The sequence below is a fragment of the Siphateles boraxobius genome, unplaced genomic scaffold, assembly GCF_051911475.1.
Source record: "Siphateles boraxobius isolate OS27281-9 unplaced genomic scaffold, OSU_SipBor_1 22, whole genome shotgun sequence".
Taxonomy (NCBI): domain Eukaryota; kingdom Metazoa; phylum Chordata; class Actinopteri; order Cypriniformes; family Leuciscidae; genus Siphateles; species Siphateles boraxobius.
The window spans coordinates 20,559,788-20,578,230 of record NW_027508833.1 but is presented as its reverse complement, the minus strand read 5'-3'; the positions used below and the strand labels follow the sequence as shown (position 1 = coordinate 20,578,230).

The window sequence follows — 18,443 nt, the reverse complement described above, 5'->3', positions numbered from 1 at the left end:
TTTTCTGAAATGTGCTTCTTAATATAGTTGAAGTAGAATTCAAATTAACAATAGAATAAAAGATAGAACAATAGAGTGACAGAAAAATAGAATGACAGAAAGATGGAATCATAGGCTATGTTTACACGGAAACGATCTGAAGAGAAAACGCAAAAGTGGCGTTGCGTTATCACTTTTTATTCTGCGTTTAGACGAGCGTTATCGGGGGGGAAATCCGCGTGCATATGATGACGCAAAAGTGTGTGAAATTCGATGTAGTATGCACTCCAGGCTGCTAGGTGGCAATGTGAAGCACTGCGACACAACAACACCAATATCTGAGAATATTTTGTACAACTGCTGAAAAGACTCTTGTACGTTTATCAGAGCTGCTATTGCAACTTGAAGGTCCGACGTATGGAAATAATCCGACATATTGGGGTTATTTTCCTGTAATGGCACATGCCTGTGACGTAAACACGTACGCGACGAGAGCCACAGTGAGCTGTAGGGTATGGACCAATCAGACACATACTAATTATTCATTATATACAAAGGTTTATGAAACTCCTCACACAGCCCAAATAAACAAACACAAGGGCAGAAACAGTGTCATGTTACAGGGCATGATAAGGAGATTTTACGACCTCCGAGGAATGTGGCCACATACTCAAGAGAGAGACTATGAAACAGAAACCCTCTTTAAAACAGACTTTGCTGCATTAATCATAGACTAACTGATCTATAAATGAACATGCATAAAACTGTGAAAGAAACAGTGTAAATGGTTTACTGTCTCGTGTACTATTAGGTATATATTATGGTATGTATCCTGGTATACAACCAACTAACGATCAATGTAACCTCACCTGTATCATGCCTCCTACCTAATTAATCCTCATTTAATGACTCACACTTTGATGTACATCACCTTCTTCTAGAATGCAGTGTGGCTGTGTTATTGCTATCTGAGCATTAATGAAGGTATAATCATGCTAGGGAAAAAGATCCGTAAATCAACTAAGAGCCACTTTCCCTCTCAGACATGTCACCTTTCTGATTGGTCGAGTTCAACCCTTAGGTGAGGATCTTGTCCAGGCCTTATTAGAGACAGTCCACATGTGACCTCCCTCTCTTAGTTCTTTCATCCAGCCGCAACACTGTTCTGGTGTTACTGGGGAACCCCCTCCCCCTCCACGGGGGCCCCAGGGCCCAGCAGGCCTCGATTCCAACCAGATATGGGCTCAGGCAGGAGAGAGATGACTCTCTCACAAAGAACCAAGGACAATCTCAAGAGTTTTGGAACAAAGACTCCAACCAACAACGACTCCAATCACCCATCCTTCCGACTTCCTCACTTCTCCTGGGTGCTCGGCGTGGCCTCAACAGAGTCCCAGGCCTTGACCAAACCAGTCATGCGTTCCTGGAGAAAGAGAACGCTCAACCAACTTCCACTTGACACTGCCGGAACCATCAACGACTTCAATTTTCAACAACTTCAAGAATTGTTCCCATTACAAATGCAAGTATTCAATTCAATGAAATGTGAAAATGAAATTCTGATGGTTCTTCTCATAGACCTTCTTCCGGTTTCCAATTTAATCCTATCACTAACCTATTTATGTATTCATGTGTGTATGTTGTTTAGTTTATTTATATTCATATAAATATCTGTATTTAGTTAATAAAACTTGTACATAATATGTATTTGGTTCTGTTTTGTTTGCAATACAAGTCACTTTACGATCACGGTTTTTGCTACTGGCTCAAAGTACTGTACAGGCGAAGAAATAATTCTTCTTCTGTGGCCATGGAAGATACCCTTTTCTTAGAATAAATTAATAATCAAAAGAGTTCGTTGGAAGAACTGATTAATTGATTGTAATATTAATTCAGCCACATCAAGTTAATCCAATTAACAGACCCAAATATTTATAATTAATAATAACAAGATATTATTGATTATTAATATTTCCAAAAAGCTGAGTTCCTGAGTGAAAGCTGAGTGAAAATCGAAAGAACTATAAGGTAGTAAAAGAGGCTGTCTTAAAAGCATATGAACTTGTCCCTGAAAAATATGAGCGTAAAACACATGTTGAAGTGAAAGGGAATTGGCAAGTCTTTTTAATCTTTGGCATACATCATTGTGTGTTAGTACATTTGAAGAGCTTTCTAATCTAATAGTTTTGGAGCAGTTTAAAAAAAATTTCCCAGAGCGTGTCGCGATGTTTGTACATGAAAATAAGGTGACAACGGCTGCAGAGGCTGCCATTCTTGCGGACGAATATGTACTAATTCAGTAAATGCGGTACGGATGAGTCCGAACAAATCAGAGCATGCTAGAAAAGTGGATCCAGATATCGAGATGCAGGTATTGTTCGGAAAAGGGTCATTGGAAAAAGGAGTGCCCTATCTTGAGAAATAAGTTTAAGTCCGTGGTTCCAAAAGCCGTTGGTCTCGTGTCTACTACCGGATTGAGTTTAAAATCAGATGTAGGGGACGTAAAGATTTATGGAAGGAATAAAGATCTTTTGCAAGCAGCATACGAGCCGTTCATAACTATGGGGACTGTGTGTGTGAAGGATTTGAAGGTACCTGTTAAGATATTACGTGACACGGGATCATGGGCGATTCCACAGTTTAGGCCTAACTGCAAGGACAACAGCCTGCAAAATCAATCTTCATGGAGAAAGCCATTGTCCTCAGGTTAACATCCTGAGAAAACCTGGGCTACAGCTGTGTGAAAGGCAGGATAAATCTGGCAATGGTAAACTAGTAAACTTTGATCAAAGTTGAGTTGATGTAAAATTTAACGTATGTAACATGGACGGAAAAACGGTGTAAGTTCAAGCAGAAAGAGTACTTAATCTAATTCAGTTTAATAAAATTCTGGTTGAATCCAAGTTCATGTTTTGCTTTGTTCCTAATGGTATAGTTATGAGTCATGCATTGTGTATGGTTCACAAAACTGGTCATAGGACTTCCATGCAGAGAGGGTGGCCATCTGATATCTGTTCTATAAACTTAAAGGTGCACTTTTGAGTCTGGTATGTTCATAAACTTAAAGCCAGCAAAATTACTAACAAATACCACAGGTATATTTTTAAAATTTATTTGCCAACTGTAGAAGACAAAGGAAATGCAAACTTATAACGTGTGTAACGTGGACGGAAAAAATTAAACAATACTGCAAGATTGCCTCAAAATAATAACATTTCATGAAACCTGGAAGTTCATAACACATTAAAATAACATACTATCATACTATTCATACTATCAAACTCATCAAACTATCATGCAAACTATAACTCTTTATGTAAAGTAACCCTGAATATTTTTTAACTAAAGGACAATTAATTTACTGCAGAAGTAAATAGAAAGGCAGATAAATATAAGTTAACCTGATATCTGCCTGGTGACAATCATGGAAGTCGGTATAACCTACTGTGACCGTGTCCTGCGGTCCTGGAATGCTAAAACAACTTCAAACAAGTCAGCAACTTTGAATGGGTTATGTCCTGTTATGGTAACAGGTCCATAAAAGATCCACATGGGATGAACACGCTCAATGTCATCTCTCTTTGGCCACGAGAATGAGTTGCATGCCGGGTCTTTGTGTAGAAACTTGAACTTCACATGAGGGACGTCAACACCTTCACAGAGACAGTGATCTGTTACTCTTCCTATGTAATAGGCACGGTCATAATACACAGCATAATAGTCGTACTTCTTGAGGTCTGAACCTGCAGCCAAAAAGCAGGATATCAGAAAAAACATTTTTTTGCAATTATATGAGCACCTATTTATGAACCATAAACATGATAAAAGAGGTAGTGATTTCACTGCTTACATCTGTACAGCTGCTTTGTATCTAGCTGCTGTCTCTGTCCTCTCTCCACTTGTGGGCCTGTTTTGCAATTGCATGACCGTAAAACTGGTCTTTTGCAAAATTATAATAGGAAATAAACTTAAAAAGAGAATGTTCATCTCACATTTTTCATGTGAACTTTTAAGCTTTGTATGGAATTCCAGATGATGCTAAAATAAGGACAATTACCTGAGACTCACTGTTCAACTGTGTTTGGGAGCAGCCAGCTACAACAACAGGATCAGTCTCATGTACATTTGTTGCAGCAGTTCGGGCCTGAAAGTGATGTGAAACATTTGTTGTGTTAAAAAATCTGTATGATATCAATGATGTGTAAGGTGATTGAATACTGTATATAATTTAATACATTTTTCGCAACTGAAAAACCATGTAAAAATATATATATATATTAGTATCTGTACTTACCTCAAGCTGGAAATGACCACTTTCTAAGTCTTCTATGAGATCATCCACTAGATCACCCATTTCTGCAAGATCACCTGCATCGGAGTCTGGGCTTGGAAACAATGCTGAAATTGAAAGAAATGAGTGTTAATATCAAAGCTTAACATATAAAAGTATGATCTTTTAGTTTTGATGTGTGGTACACTTTTTGAAGAGAAGCTGACAGGGCTTTTACCTCACCTGATATACCAGAGATGTCCAGGGATGGATCTGCATCTGGCTGTTTCTTCAGCTTGATTACCCTATCAACCCAGGAACCTGTGTATGACCTATCAGCACATTCTCCTATGCCCTCTTCACATGCTTTTGCAGAAGCAGGACAACCTGTGAGTCTGGACACTTTACGGCTCACAACCTCAAACAACATGAATTTGTCTTGTCCCTGGAACAGTCACAACATCTACCCGGTCTTGACGTTCACAAACAACTTCCTCAAGAGGTACAAAGTAGAAACATTGCCTGGAATGACTGCATGTACCAGAATCTAGAAGAGCAGGCTTTGTCAGTTCTTTCACACAAAATTTAAAGAAAGATTCTGGAGAGTTGATGATTTCATCACTAGCCTTGACGGTACGAGCTGCTGCAGATTTCACCACGCCCCCTTCCCCATCACATGGAGACTTACCATGACGAGACCCAAAAAAGTGTCTTTCTACAACCAAATCTAGATCCTGCTGACCGAATGAAATGTCAACAAAAGGAGTTTTAGACTTGTTGTTTTACTTTCCACAACATCCATCTGTGAACTGAATCATCCTGGAAAATGCAAGTTGGCGAACTTCTTTCAGATGACCAGTGACTGTATTAACAAATACTGCCACAGCATGGGAATCATGCTTGGCATCATTTGACACAATTATCACTGAATCTCGTACTGGCTCTGGATCACCACAAGAACAAGAGTATAAATACACTACTTGTGTGTAGCCCAGTGGGCACTCTGTACCTCGTTCTGTAAAAGGCATATATAATTCTCAGTGAAGTCCATAATACAGACAACTGAATCTTTTGGGGGATTTTTCGCTATTTCCCAGAACTTCTGCTGCTGCCATCTAGCTTGAAAAAGATGGTTGGGTAAGATCTTGAGCTCACTTTTCATCTCCTGGATCAACTCTTTAAGCTGGCCAGACCTGGGTAGTAGGGCCTTTCTAAGATTTCCACGCACTGTAGTATTTCCCCAGACATGCCAGGAGACTTCGTTTTCTGCTGCTACATCTAGTGGTTGCAGATATGCTTCTACAGCATCAACACCGCATTCTCGACATTTTCGGTCAATACACGGTAACTTGTGAAGCTTTCTGGCATCATCTGAAGGTGGACAGACGGTGATGTCACTTGCATGGTATCGATTTCTGATTTTGCAATCCAGATTTTTTGCTTGGACAACCTGGTTTATCACGTTTAACTTCAAGTCAATATTCTCACAATATTCACAGAGGCATTGGTTCAAATGGGCTTTTACATAGGGCAAAATATGGCTTGGTTGGAGTGTGCAAAACGTACTGAAGCACAACTTCATGCTGGGATTCTCATTTTGCCAGGCAGAGTATGTGGATTTCATGCTTTTCTGCAGGATTAGCTTCAGTAAGCCAGCTCGTTTGCTGACTGTTTTTTTTATATGGAATTATATGGAAAAATTATATCTCTGCTTCCTTTACAATCATAGTTTAACGTGCGTAACTGCTTGGACAGAAAGTGTAACGAACGTTAGTAAATGTTTCCATTGCATCGTGGTAGATTAAGGGAATTATACTTTCAGTGTTAGTAGTGGTATTTTGTAGAAGACACACCAAAATAAATGTCATGTGCCAAAATTCCGGATTTTATTAAAGCAAATTAAAGAAATAACTGACATCTGCAATTTCTGGGGACGGAAATAAAATAAAGTCTCATTATACGATAATGCCAAGGCTTAGTGGGATAAAACTAACTTTATTATTTCTAACATCTATCTTTAACAAAATAGTGAACTAAAAATAAAAAAATTACAACAACTGGGTATTATTCAATTTATATTGTTCATTACACCCCTTGTGGACAGAAACTGTGGAATCGCCCTCATCTGAATCTTTCTTATTGGATTTGAAACTGCCGTTTTCTTCTGAAACAAATACGGGTAAAAGTGTTCTAATTCAAGGTATTGGATTAGGCATATTTTCGGCTCCTCTGCACCGAGTTCAGCTAGATTCTGAGGTTGTGAAAGGAGGGGTAGAAATTGCATTACGATCAGTTTTGCCTATCGAGGGGATGGATTTGATTTTGGGAAATAATTTGGCTGGGAGTAAAATATGGGGTACGGAATTTCCCGTTGTTAAAACCACTCCGGTCTGCTCGGTAGAATCAGATAAATGTTTGCAAGAACTGCCTGACGTGTTTTGTTCCTTTTGTTCCATAACACGAGCAATGAGTAAGAAGAAAGATATGGATGAGTATGAAGATCCAGAAGAATCATTTAATGATCTTTCTAAGAATTTGTCTTGGCTTGTTCCGTCGATTTCCTTACAGGATTTGATTGTAGAGCAAAAAAATGATGCGCAGCTAAAAACATTGTTTGAATCTGTTAAAACAGAATATGAGATGAAAAGCTAGTGGATATTTTGCACAGAACGGATTATTACTTCGAAAATGGACGCTGTGTTATGATATGATTCTGGGGGACCCGGTGTTTCAAATAGTGATACCGAAGGGATTGCAGGAGTTAATTTTGAAAACTGCTCATGGTGACATAGCTGGTCATTTTGGAGGAAAGAAAACCTATCACAGCTTGATGCGTTATTTCTTTTTGCCTCGATTAAAGTAACACCAGGTAACTTTTCAACCTTCATAATATATTTCCAAGTCTCTTGTGATGGTACATCGACTTACAATAGGTTGAATGACACGTCTGCCATAGCCTGACGGGGTCTGTAGCGTTTTTAATCGTACTTTTAAACTTCGGGTTTCGGGTAGTAACCGGCGAACAAAGAGAACTACATAACTCGACTGCTTTACGGCATATACGTCACTTCCACCACCACCCCCACTTTCTTAAAATCGCAGGGCTGTCAAGTGTCACGCATTGAGCGTGACAGTCACTCATTTCGGTCTTTTGTCACACTCTCCCGCCACACATTGTATTTCTCATGCTCAAAAACTATTTGTAATATATTTAATATGCCGCAGCGCCCAAAACTCTGGCCGCGCCGCTCACACTGTGGAACAGGCATGAATTCAAGCGTGACTCCTCTGGTGTTGTTCGTCTGGTGTTGTTAGCCAATCAGAAAATAGCACTATTTTATCTGGGTAACATTTAACGCAACAACCAATGACACCCCGTAGTCTGGGGTGTTTTTTTGTCTGCCTGACTATGTTACGGAAGCTATCTTATCCTCCGTTTATCTTCATGAATCAGGTAATGATTATTTGTCTTGCTTCAAGCTATAATGCAAATCGATTTGTAAAATTTGCATATTTATTTATGGTAGCTTGAAATTATAATATTGACGATATATGGTTATTATCTAACCACTCAAACATTGCATTGAAGTATCATATAGATTCAGTAAAACGGTAACCAATAGACTAGGCTACTATAATGATACTGGCTTGTAAACGTGATCTTCGCGATCATTTGTCGTTAGAAAAAAAAATAAAACCCATGAAATTATATTCATATGACATGCTGAAATATATGCCACTGTACCTGGGATGAAGTCATTTCACACGCGACGCAAGCAGAACACCTGCATGTGACCTCCTCCTGCAGTGTTCAGGGTCATCATGGTTGTCAACAAATGCACGATGACAGAGTTTACGACAGTAGTAGAGGACAATACTGTTTCCCAACTGTAGGGGGACCCCGAGAGCAAAAGTTACCTGGTGTTACTTTAAAGAGAGAAATGGCTGCTTTTATAAAAACTTGCCATGTCTGTCGATTGGTCGGAAAGCCGAACGAATTGATATCTCCTGTTCCGTTGTATCCTATACCTGTGGTGAAAAATCCATTTGAGCATCTAACGATTGATTGTGTGGGGCCATTACCTCCTTCTAAAACTGGTTCCATCTATATATTGACTGTGATGTGCCAGACTACGCGATATCCTGCTGCGTATCCGTTGCGAAATATTACTACGAAGTCTGTAGTGAAAGCTTTGACTCAATTTATTTCCATATTTGGAATTCCTTGTGTTATTCAGTCTGACGGGAACAAATTTCACGTCGCGTATGTTTGCCCAAATTTTAAAACAGTTGCGTGTAGATCATCAAAAAAGCAGTGCTTAGAGATCCTGAGAGTCAGGGTGCCCTCGAGCGCTTTCATCAGACACTAAAACAGTTGTTGAGAACGTACTGTACTGAATTGATGAAAGACTGGGAGGAGGGACTACCTTGGTTGATGCTCGCTGCTCGCTGCTCGCGAGGTCATTCAAGAAAGTTTGGGTTTCAGTCCTAATGATCTAGTATTTGGACATAACGTAAGGGGACCGCTCACACTCTTGCGTGATGATTTATTGGAAACTGAACCACCTGTAAATATTTTGGATTACGTAAATGGGTTCCGATATAGGTTGTATTGGGCCTAAAATGAAAGCCTGGTTTTATCAAAAGGCAGAAAACTGGGAATTCAATTCTGGAGATCAAGTTTTGGTGATGCTTCCAATGACTGGTTCCTCTTTTACTGCTTTTGCTGTAGGGGGTGAAAGTGGTTCTTTGTGAGATGGAGTTGAGAAGGATATTTTTGATGAATATTTAATTCAACCTAGACTCCGTAATTCTGAGCAATTAAAAAGATTGGAGATTATGCTTGGGCATTTATCTCAAGATAATTGTAGATAATTAATACATCTGATGACAGAGTTTCAAGTGCTTTTTTCTGATACTCCTTCGTGCACTGACATGATTCAGCATGATATTGATGTCAGTGACTCCCAACCTATTCGGCAGTGATTTTATTGTGTGTCTCCCGAAAAACAAAAACTTTTGGAATCGGAGGTTAAGTATCTGTAGGAGAATGGACTTGCAGAACGATCTAGTTCCAGTTGGGCTTCTCCTTGTCTTCTAGTTACGAAACCGGATGGAACATTTAGGTTTTGTACCGTTTATAGAAGATTGAACGCTGTTACTAAATCTGACTCTTTTCCACTTCCATAAATTGAAGACTGCATTGATTCGGTGGGGTCAGCTGAGTTTGTTACAAAAATTGATTTACTTCAGGGATATTATCAGGTACCCCTAACTTCTCGTGCTCAGGAACTTAGTGCTTTCACGGCGTCTTCCGGATTATATTCTTATAAACGAATGAGTTTTGGACTTCGAAACGCTCCAGCTACATTCCAGCGCCTGATGAATTTGGTTATCTCTGGGCTTGAGGGATGTGCTGTGTATCTGGATGATGTGGTTTTGTATAGCCAGACATGGGAGGAACATCTTTTCCAACTGCGCGCTTTATTTACTCGTCTTGAGACAGCAAAGTTGACAGTCAATTTAGCGAAATGTGAATTTGCACGTGCCACTGTGGTATATTTGGGAAATGTGGTAGGACAAGGTAAAGTGTGTCCTGTTCGGGCAAAAGTCCCGGCCATTGATAATTTCCCAGTTCCTCTACAAAGAAAGAGTTAATGAGATTTCTAGGAATGTTTGGGTACTATCGGAAATTCTGTGAAAATTTCTCAACAGTGGTTGCTCCTTTAACGGATTTGTTAAAAGGCAAACATAAATATGAATTGTCCGAAAATTGTCAGAATGCTTTTAATAATGCCAAACTTTTGCTGAGTTCTGCATCCTGTGTTAACGGCACCTCGTTGGGACCGTCCTTTCCATTTAAAGGTGGACGCGAGTGGGCTGGGTGCTGGAGCTGCGTTATTGCAGAAGGATGACAACGGTATTGATCGACCAATTAGCTTCTTTTTGAAGAAGTTTAATTTGTGTCAGAGTAATTATTCAACCATTGAAAAGGAGTTGTTGGCATTAATTTGGGCTTTACAACATTTTGATGTGTATGTGGGGGGAGGATCTGTGTCTCTGGTAGTATTTACAGACCACAACCCTCTTATCTTCTTACAGTCCTTGCATAGTCCAAATCAACGACTTATTCGTTGTGCTTTATTCTTGCAGTCTTACAGCCTGGATATTCGTCATATTAGAGGGGTAGATAATATTATGGCGGATACCTTGTCACAAGCTCCATTGAACTAGTGATCTATTACATTTTTGTTGGTTCTTCTCTTTATTTCTTTCACCTCATCTTTGTGTTCTCAAGGCGCCTGAGAGCATTAGGAGGTGGAGTACTAAAGGGGTAGGTGGTGAAGGAGAGAGGGTAAGTGGAACCAATAATTCGGGCCCAAGCCTTGAAAGGCGCTTTTGAAAAGGCACTTTTGGGGCCCTTAAAATGCTCGAAAACTCTTGAAACTTTGCACACGGGTCAGAACCCGCGGCCATCAGGGCCGGGCTGAAGCTGGTACCCGGGCGTGGCAGGGGGGCTCGACAGCGCCCCCTGGAACGGGGTTTGAACACTTGTCCATGTATAAAACACGCTTGCATGTAATAATCTGAAACTTGGTACACATATAGATCTCACCGGGCCAAACAACTTTCGTGCTCTAAGTTTTACGTCAGCCCAACAGGAACTCGGCTATTTAGGGTTGTTTGGAAACGCACGCTCAGGAATTTGAAACACTTCTCCTAGGGAATTCACCCGATCATCACCAAACTCGGTGTGCATGAAGTCAAGACATTGAGGATGAAAAATTGTCAGGGGATTTTTGATATCTCGAACGGTTTGGCCGTGACGAGGAAACAAATTTATGGCGAATAATGGAAACAGGAAGTGTGTTATAACTTCTTTATACATTAATTGATCTTGATGAAACTTCAGCAGTGTGTTCGTTGTAAGAGGCCGGTCACATGGATGTGACTATTGTGAGTCAAAGTTATAGCGCCACCAACTGGCAGCAGGAAGTCTGTCACTTTCAAAATGCTTTTAAATCACCCTCAAATGTTTACCCAATTTGCTTCAAAGTTTGTGTATAATGTAAACACACGCCAGATGTAGACCTGTGAAAGGATTATTGATATCTTAAATACTGTTGCCATGGCAACGCATCAAACTTTAATATTCTTTTTGGATGCTTTTGAGACTCTTAACATACTTCAAATTGCATGAAACTCGACAGACAAATATCATTTATAACCTAGTAGACATGTGCAAAGTTTCAGAAACAGGCGTGGTACAGGGGCTCAGTAGCGCCACCTTTTGACAAAAGTGGGAAGGTTGGTTCTATCTACAGTAACAAAACTCGGTATGTATATTGTACTCTTCAAGCCGGACAACTTTCTAATTTAAAGTTATTAGCTCCGACCAACAGGAAGTCAGATATTTTGGTTTGAATGTGGATTGTTCAAGCATTTTCTCTCCCTCTCTGTCTCTGCCTCTGTGTCTCTGTGTGTGTGAGATTTGCTTTTATTCTTGTTTTTCAAGGTTTCGGGGGCTTTTGGGGCCCTTAACACGCTCGAAAACTCTTGAAACTTTGCACAGAGGTCAGAACCCCATCAGGGATGGGCGGAAGCTGGTACCCGGGCGTGGCAGGGGGGCTCAACAGCACCCCCTGGAACGGGGTTTGAAAACTTGGTCCATATATCAAACACGCTTGCATGAATTAATATGAAACTCGGTACACATATAGATCTCATCGAGCCGAACAACTTTCGTGCTCTAAGTTTTAAGCCAGCCCAACAGGAAGTCGGCTATTATGGGTTGTTTGGAAAACGCATGCTTTGGAATTTGAAACACTTCTCCTAGAGATTGCATCCGATCGTCCGCAAACTTGGTGTACATGAAGTCAAGACATTGAGGATGCTAAATTGCGGACGGATTTTTGATATCTCAAACGGTTTGGCCGTGGCAAGGAAACAAATTTATGGCGAGAAAAGAGAAACACAAAGTCTTATAACTTCTGCATACATTAACTGATCTTGATGAAACTTCAGCAGTGAGTTCGTGTTAAGAGGCCGATCAGATGGATGTAACTATTGTGAGTCAAAGTTATAGCGCCACCAACTGGCAGCAGGAAGTGTGTTACTTTCTAAATGCTTTTGACAAAAGTTGGGGGGTCAGTTTTACCTACAGTAACAAAACTCTGGACGTATATTTTTCTCATCAAGCCGGACAACTTTCTAATTTAGAGTCATTAGCTCCGACCAACAGGAAGTCAGATATGTTGGTTTGAATATGGTAATTTTCTCTTTCTCTCTGTGTCTATGACTCTGTGTCTGTGTGAGGAGTGGGGGGAGGGGGAGGGGGGGGGGGGTGCTAGATAAACCATTTCACTGCTGTGTGATTTGGCCTGCATTAAAAAGGAAAGTAAATGTCTTAAGCCTTGAAAAATATATATTATTTTATTTAATTTTTTCATTGTTCTAATCAGATAACAATTATCTGTTTTGTCCCCATGAATGACCGTGCAGCCGTGCACTTAGTTTGAGTTTAAAATTAGTCCTGCATTAAAAGGATAAAGAAATCTCTAAGGCGTTGTCTTTTTGCATAGCACTTTATGGATATTTTTAAAATGACCAAATATGCATAGAACATATTTTTTTAAATGTATTATTTGCTTTAAATAAAATTAATATTGTATGTTTGGTGATTCAAGCTGAATGAATTTAAAATTAAAGTGCTATATACTGTGTATTAGATCAATATATATGTTTTCTTTAACATTTTAATCAACACTAACTTTATTCTCATCAGAATCATACATTTTTGTATAAAATGATACAACCATTAAAAAAGACACATTTGATTTTCTATTTTAATCAATGTAGAATGTGTAAATTAAAAATAAACAAATTAGTGCTCTGTTTGAGGACAAGAAATGAAAACCTATGCAATATGATGAATGTCCAAAAGATGGCACTCACAGACTGTTGTTAAATGGGGTTGGATAAATATTTTTTTGCTTTTAAACTGTGTGTGTGTGTGTGTGTGTGTGTGTGTGTGTGTGTGTGTGTGTGTGTGTGTGTGTGTGTGTGTGTGTGTGTGTGTGTGTGTGTGTGTGTGTGTGTGTGTGTGATGTGCGCGCGCCTTGGTGTCTGTTACAGTGACAAGAGTTTAACCCTTGTTCAAGTTTAAGTTGAAGGCCTTTTCTTTTTGGATATCTATATATATATATATATGATATCTTTTTCCAAAATATTCATATGACCCATATCTTTTAGTTTGCTTTAAATTAAATTATCATTTGACATTAAAAATTATTCTAAATGTAAATTAACTCATATACGTGGCTATTGTGGTTCACAATCATAGGCCCTGTCCCAAATGGCACACTTCATATGAATTTTCGGTCTTATGTAGTTATTTCATGTGTCCGTTAAATCCATGAGACTGTAGGGTGTCTAATTTTTCATTTTAGGTTTTAGAAGGTTTGTCACGCATACTTTGTGGTTGATATATGCCCTCGATGCACACTTTTGCAGAGCCCACACTGATGCAAGCTCTACAGCACACAACAGTCAAAGCGGGGTATGGTTTTGGGCGCCGTGAACAATAACCCTAAAGGCACCGGGTTGGCGACTTGTTATATATATATATATATATATATATATAAATAAATATAGCTCTGAGCAGCGATAAATATTATATAAAATAAATATTGCGGTGCCACCGGCTTGGGCCCGTAATCGCTGCTCGCAGCTATATATATATACATTTTTTTTTTTTTTTTTTTACATCTAAATCTGCTTAAATCTTATTCTGTGATTATATTCTTTGTATGTGGGTTTTTTGTATCATGTTTACAGAGTAGCTTTGTATAAGGGCCTCGGTCTTTAGGAGGGAGGTGTGATGGACCACGGGGTGTAGTACTTTATTTTGTCCAGTAGGTGTCTCTGGGTAACGCTATTTGTATCCTCAGGTTAATTGCTGTGAAACAGGTGTGGAGAATTGACGGTGATTAACCATGCTGCTCATAAGAAGCTGGAGGATAGCTCAAGAAAGGGAAGCTTGAAGCTTGGTCTTGCTGTTTGGTTGTCATGCTGACTCTCTCGTCCTCTCCAGTCCAAGGCTTGATGTGCCTGTTTGTGTATCTTTATATTTTGTTTTTATTTTAATGTAGTCATGTCTAATTATTCGAATTAAATACAACGTTGTGCAAATTTGATTACTTTGTATGGCCTCTCCATTCATGTTGCTACTCCTTGAGCCAAGAGGTCGTAACATAATACATAGAACGACAGATTTTTACATACATAGCATGAAAGTTAGAACGATAGAATACACAGTACAAGAGTTAGAAGGATAGAAAGTTATGGCCAGCAGCCATATCACCCTGTAGCCCAAGACTGGTTGCCCACTGAAGCTAAGCAGGGCGGAGCCTGGTTAGTACCTGGATGGGAGACCTCCTGAGAAAATCAGGTTGCTGCTGGAAGAGGTGTTTGTAAGTCCAGCAGTGGGTGCTCACCCTGTGGTCTGTGTGGGTCCTAACGCCCCAGTATAGTGATGGGGACACTATACTGTCAAAAAGCACCGTCCTTCGGATGAGACGTTAAACCGAGTTCCTGATTCTCTGTGGTCATAAAAAATCCCAGGATGTCCTTCGATAAAGAGTAGGGGTGTAACCCCGGCATCCAGGCCAAATTTGCCCCTTGGCCTCTGTCCATCATGGCCTCCTAATCATCCCCATATACTGATTGGCTTCATCACTGTCTCCTCTCCACCAGTAAGCTGGTGTGTGGTGGGCGTTCTGGCGCAATTTGGCTGCCGTCGCATCATCCAGGTGGATGCTGCACATTGGTGGTGGTTGAGGAGATTCCCCCTTCTATGTAAAGAGCTTTGAGGTCCTAGAAAAAGCGCTATATAAATGTAACTAATTATTATTATTATTATTATTATTATTATTATTATTATAGATGATACAAAGATAGAACAAAAGATAGAATGACAGACAGTACGATAGAATGTTAGGCAGAGAGACAGACAGAACAACAGACAGAGAGAACGAGAGAACGAGAGAACGAGAGAACGAGAGAACGATAGATAGATAGATAGATAGATAGATAGATAGATAGATAGATAGATAGATAGATAGATAGATAAAACGTCAGACAGAATGATAGAATGTTAGGCAGGGATTTAGACAGAACGATAGATAGAAAGATACAGAGATAGAACAATAGACAGAACGTCAAACAGACAGACAGACAAACAGACAGATTGACAGATATAGATTCTGAATTTTGCTCAAGGCTGTTCATTTGAAATACCAAAAAATATCATGCATAAAATTATTATATACTTTGACATTTGTTAAAATCAGTCTCTACTTTCATCCAAAGCAAATTACAAATTACGTACATCACATGCAATTTATTTAGCTATTGAAAACTGGACTAGGGTAAGAGCTGGATAACAGGCAACAATATCTGCAAACAAAAAGTTCATCAAACTCTCTAATGGTTCATATTTCTTGATATGCACCTTTACACAGATTCATAGTGGATGTTTTTTGCATTTTTCACTCAGCTCACCCACACACACCGGTTTAACATTCTCAAGAGAGGTGATCTTACATTTTTCAGGCTACAGAACTGTACGGTGATCAATAAGCAGATTTTGCACGTGCATGTAACACTGCAAAATTGAAAAGTGGAAAAAGAAAAACAGGAAACATCGATACAACTCCAGCATCTCTTGGCTTCGTCTTACCTGAAATACCTCTACACAGTAGGAGAACACTCAAACCACTACATTCCCACCGATATGCTGACTTGAGTGTCGTTAACTTTTCTTGGTAAGAATCTTATAACCCCACAAACCAGAACATTTCTAAACTAGCCATCAATACTGGAACTAGCACACTGTCAGAGGAAAAGGAGCTTTGGAAATCATATGTTATTGTCAAGTCTTCTACTGCTTTTCACTTGAGCAAACTTTAATTTTTCAACACAGACATGGAGGCATCAAAACGAAGTGATGACAGAGTTTATTTCATTAGTTCCCTTTCGTTGTCACTCCGAGTTACGTCGGATGACGACGAATGGGGTTTCGCTTAGAACACCTATCGACTTCGAGTATTACAAAACTAGCCAATGGCAAAGAAATGCCATGGGACTACGGAATTTGCATAGCGTATCTCCGCCTTACCTCGTGGGTATAAAAGGAGGACGCCGGCAACATGCAGATATGTTTTCGCTTCGGAGCCAAGAGTATTTCTTCACTCCACAGTCATCTCTGACTTCGCTCTACGAGACGAGCTTCTCTCTCCGGTGTTGGTGTGACGGCGATCTGCAGCGAGCTCACAGTGCCTGCTGATCTGTGCAGTGATCTGCCAGTGTGTGTGTGTGTCTCCCTGTGTGCTTCAACATCGCGGAATTTTTTTCTCCTCTCATAAAAGAGCTCGCACACGGCACGTCTTTTTAAAGACGGCTCGCCCGTGCATTTCTGGTTGCAGCCGACTGGTATCGGACTCTGATGGGCACGAGCGCTGTCTAGTGTGTTTGGGCTTTGATCATGCTTGAACAGCACTCGTGGGTGACTCATGTTCTCGCTGGGAACGTGATCATCGCGTCATATATAGGTCGAGACTCGGTGAACTCGCAAGAGTGAGAGTCCCCTCATCCCCTCATCCCCTCATCCAAGATCCCCGATCTTCGGCTGGTTGCCAGGGTGACCTGAGGGTTACGGTCTGGATCAAGGCGCCGACTATGTGTCCGCTACCCCAGCCCCCCTCTTCAATGACGGTGCCCGCTAGTGAACTGCTGATTCACGCGAGTCTACCCTCTGGTGGCCTGCGTGTTTCAGATGAAGCTACAGAGGAAGATGCCATGTCTGTTGCAGCATCACTAGGTGGGTTTGAGTCTTCTGGAAGTGAGGGCTCGTCACAGCTGCCACCTTGCGGTGTGCATATGGCTGTGCCTGAGTCTGATCCGGAGATGACGACCATGCTTTCCTGGGACGATGCGTTTTGGGTAAGGCCGCCGACCCTCGTCCACGGCAAACCCCAATACCTCTCTTCCCGGACGTGCATGATGAGATCTCGAAGTCCAAGAAGACCCCCTTGTCTTCTCGGGACCGCTCGCTGATCTGATCCGCCTTTCCTCCCCTCGATGGGGCCGCTGCCCATGGGTACACTGGGGTCCCCCCGGCTGAAACGCTCTGTTGCGATGCTATGTGTCCTCAGAGTGCTTCTTCTCGGTGCAATCCTAAGCACCCGCCCGTGGCCTGTAGTTTTTCGTCTACGCTTGTGGCGAGATCCTATAGCGCCACGGGACTGGCAGCCGCCTCACTGCATGCCATGGTCATTCTGCTGGTCCACCTGACCCAGATGCTCATGGACCTGCACGAGGGCGGGACTGACCCAGGGCTCTTCACTGAGCTGCGCGCCGCCACTGACCTTGCTCTCTGAGCGACGAAAGTGGCCGTACGCTCCCTGGGTCAGGTGATGCTCACCATTCTGTGGCTGAACCTGTCTGATGTGCTGGATGTCGCGCGGACCCGTCTGTCCGACATTTCCATATCCCAGGTCGGCCTCTTCGGCGGTGCGGTTGAGGGCTTGCCCAACAGCTCTCAGCCGCCCATGAGCAGACTGACGTTGATTCTGTCCCGACGGCCCCGCCGTCCGTTCAGATCCCTCGGTCTGCCCACCGCCGAGGGCGCCCCCCCTTGGACGCCACAGTCCTCTCCAGCCCTGCACCCCGCTACACGCCGGGTTAAGCGGCACTCTTGAGATGGGCTCCTCAGAGATGGGACTCAGTTCTTTCCAGGAGTTGGTAGCAGGACCACTCCTTTCCCCGGGGGAGGGCCGGGGAAGAATCCTTATTCTCCAAAGAGCTGACTCTCCCGTCTCTGAGCACAGAGAGTTCTCGGACGTCACAGAGCGCCGCCCACAAGCCGTGCTCTCCTCGTCCCCCTCTGTCCCAGAGGTGGTTGACACGGCGTGCCGTCCACGGACCGCTTCGCCCCTGTCCCCCTCTGTCGCCAGACCCCTGGCAGAGCAGGCCCCCGCGGGACGACCAGCCTGGTCCTCCCCTGGCCCCCTCTGCCAGGGCGCGGTTGCTAACTGTTCCCCCACATCGGGCCGCTATGCCGTCCACGTCTGGGCCAGTTACTCCGCTTCGCTGCCCCTCCGGGGGGACGCCTGTGGTTCGCATGATCCCGCTG

At 41.8% G+C, this 18,443-nt stretch overlaps 1 long non-coding RNA gene across 1 annotated transcript; it reads right to left on the bottom strand.

The window, feature by feature from the left end:
* Positions 1-3,400: 3,400 nt before the first annotated feature.
* On the bottom strand, positions 3,401-4,605 carry LOC143746377 (uncharacterized). The gene is made up of 4 exons (XR_013206520.1): positions 4,493-4,605; positions 4,274-4,377; positions 4,037-4,123; positions 3,401-3,632 (listed from the first exon to the last, which is right to left on the bottom strand). It is a non-coding gene; the product is annotated as an uncharacterized LOC143746377 (long non-coding RNA).
* Positions 4,606-18,443: the final 13,838 nt, after the last annotated feature.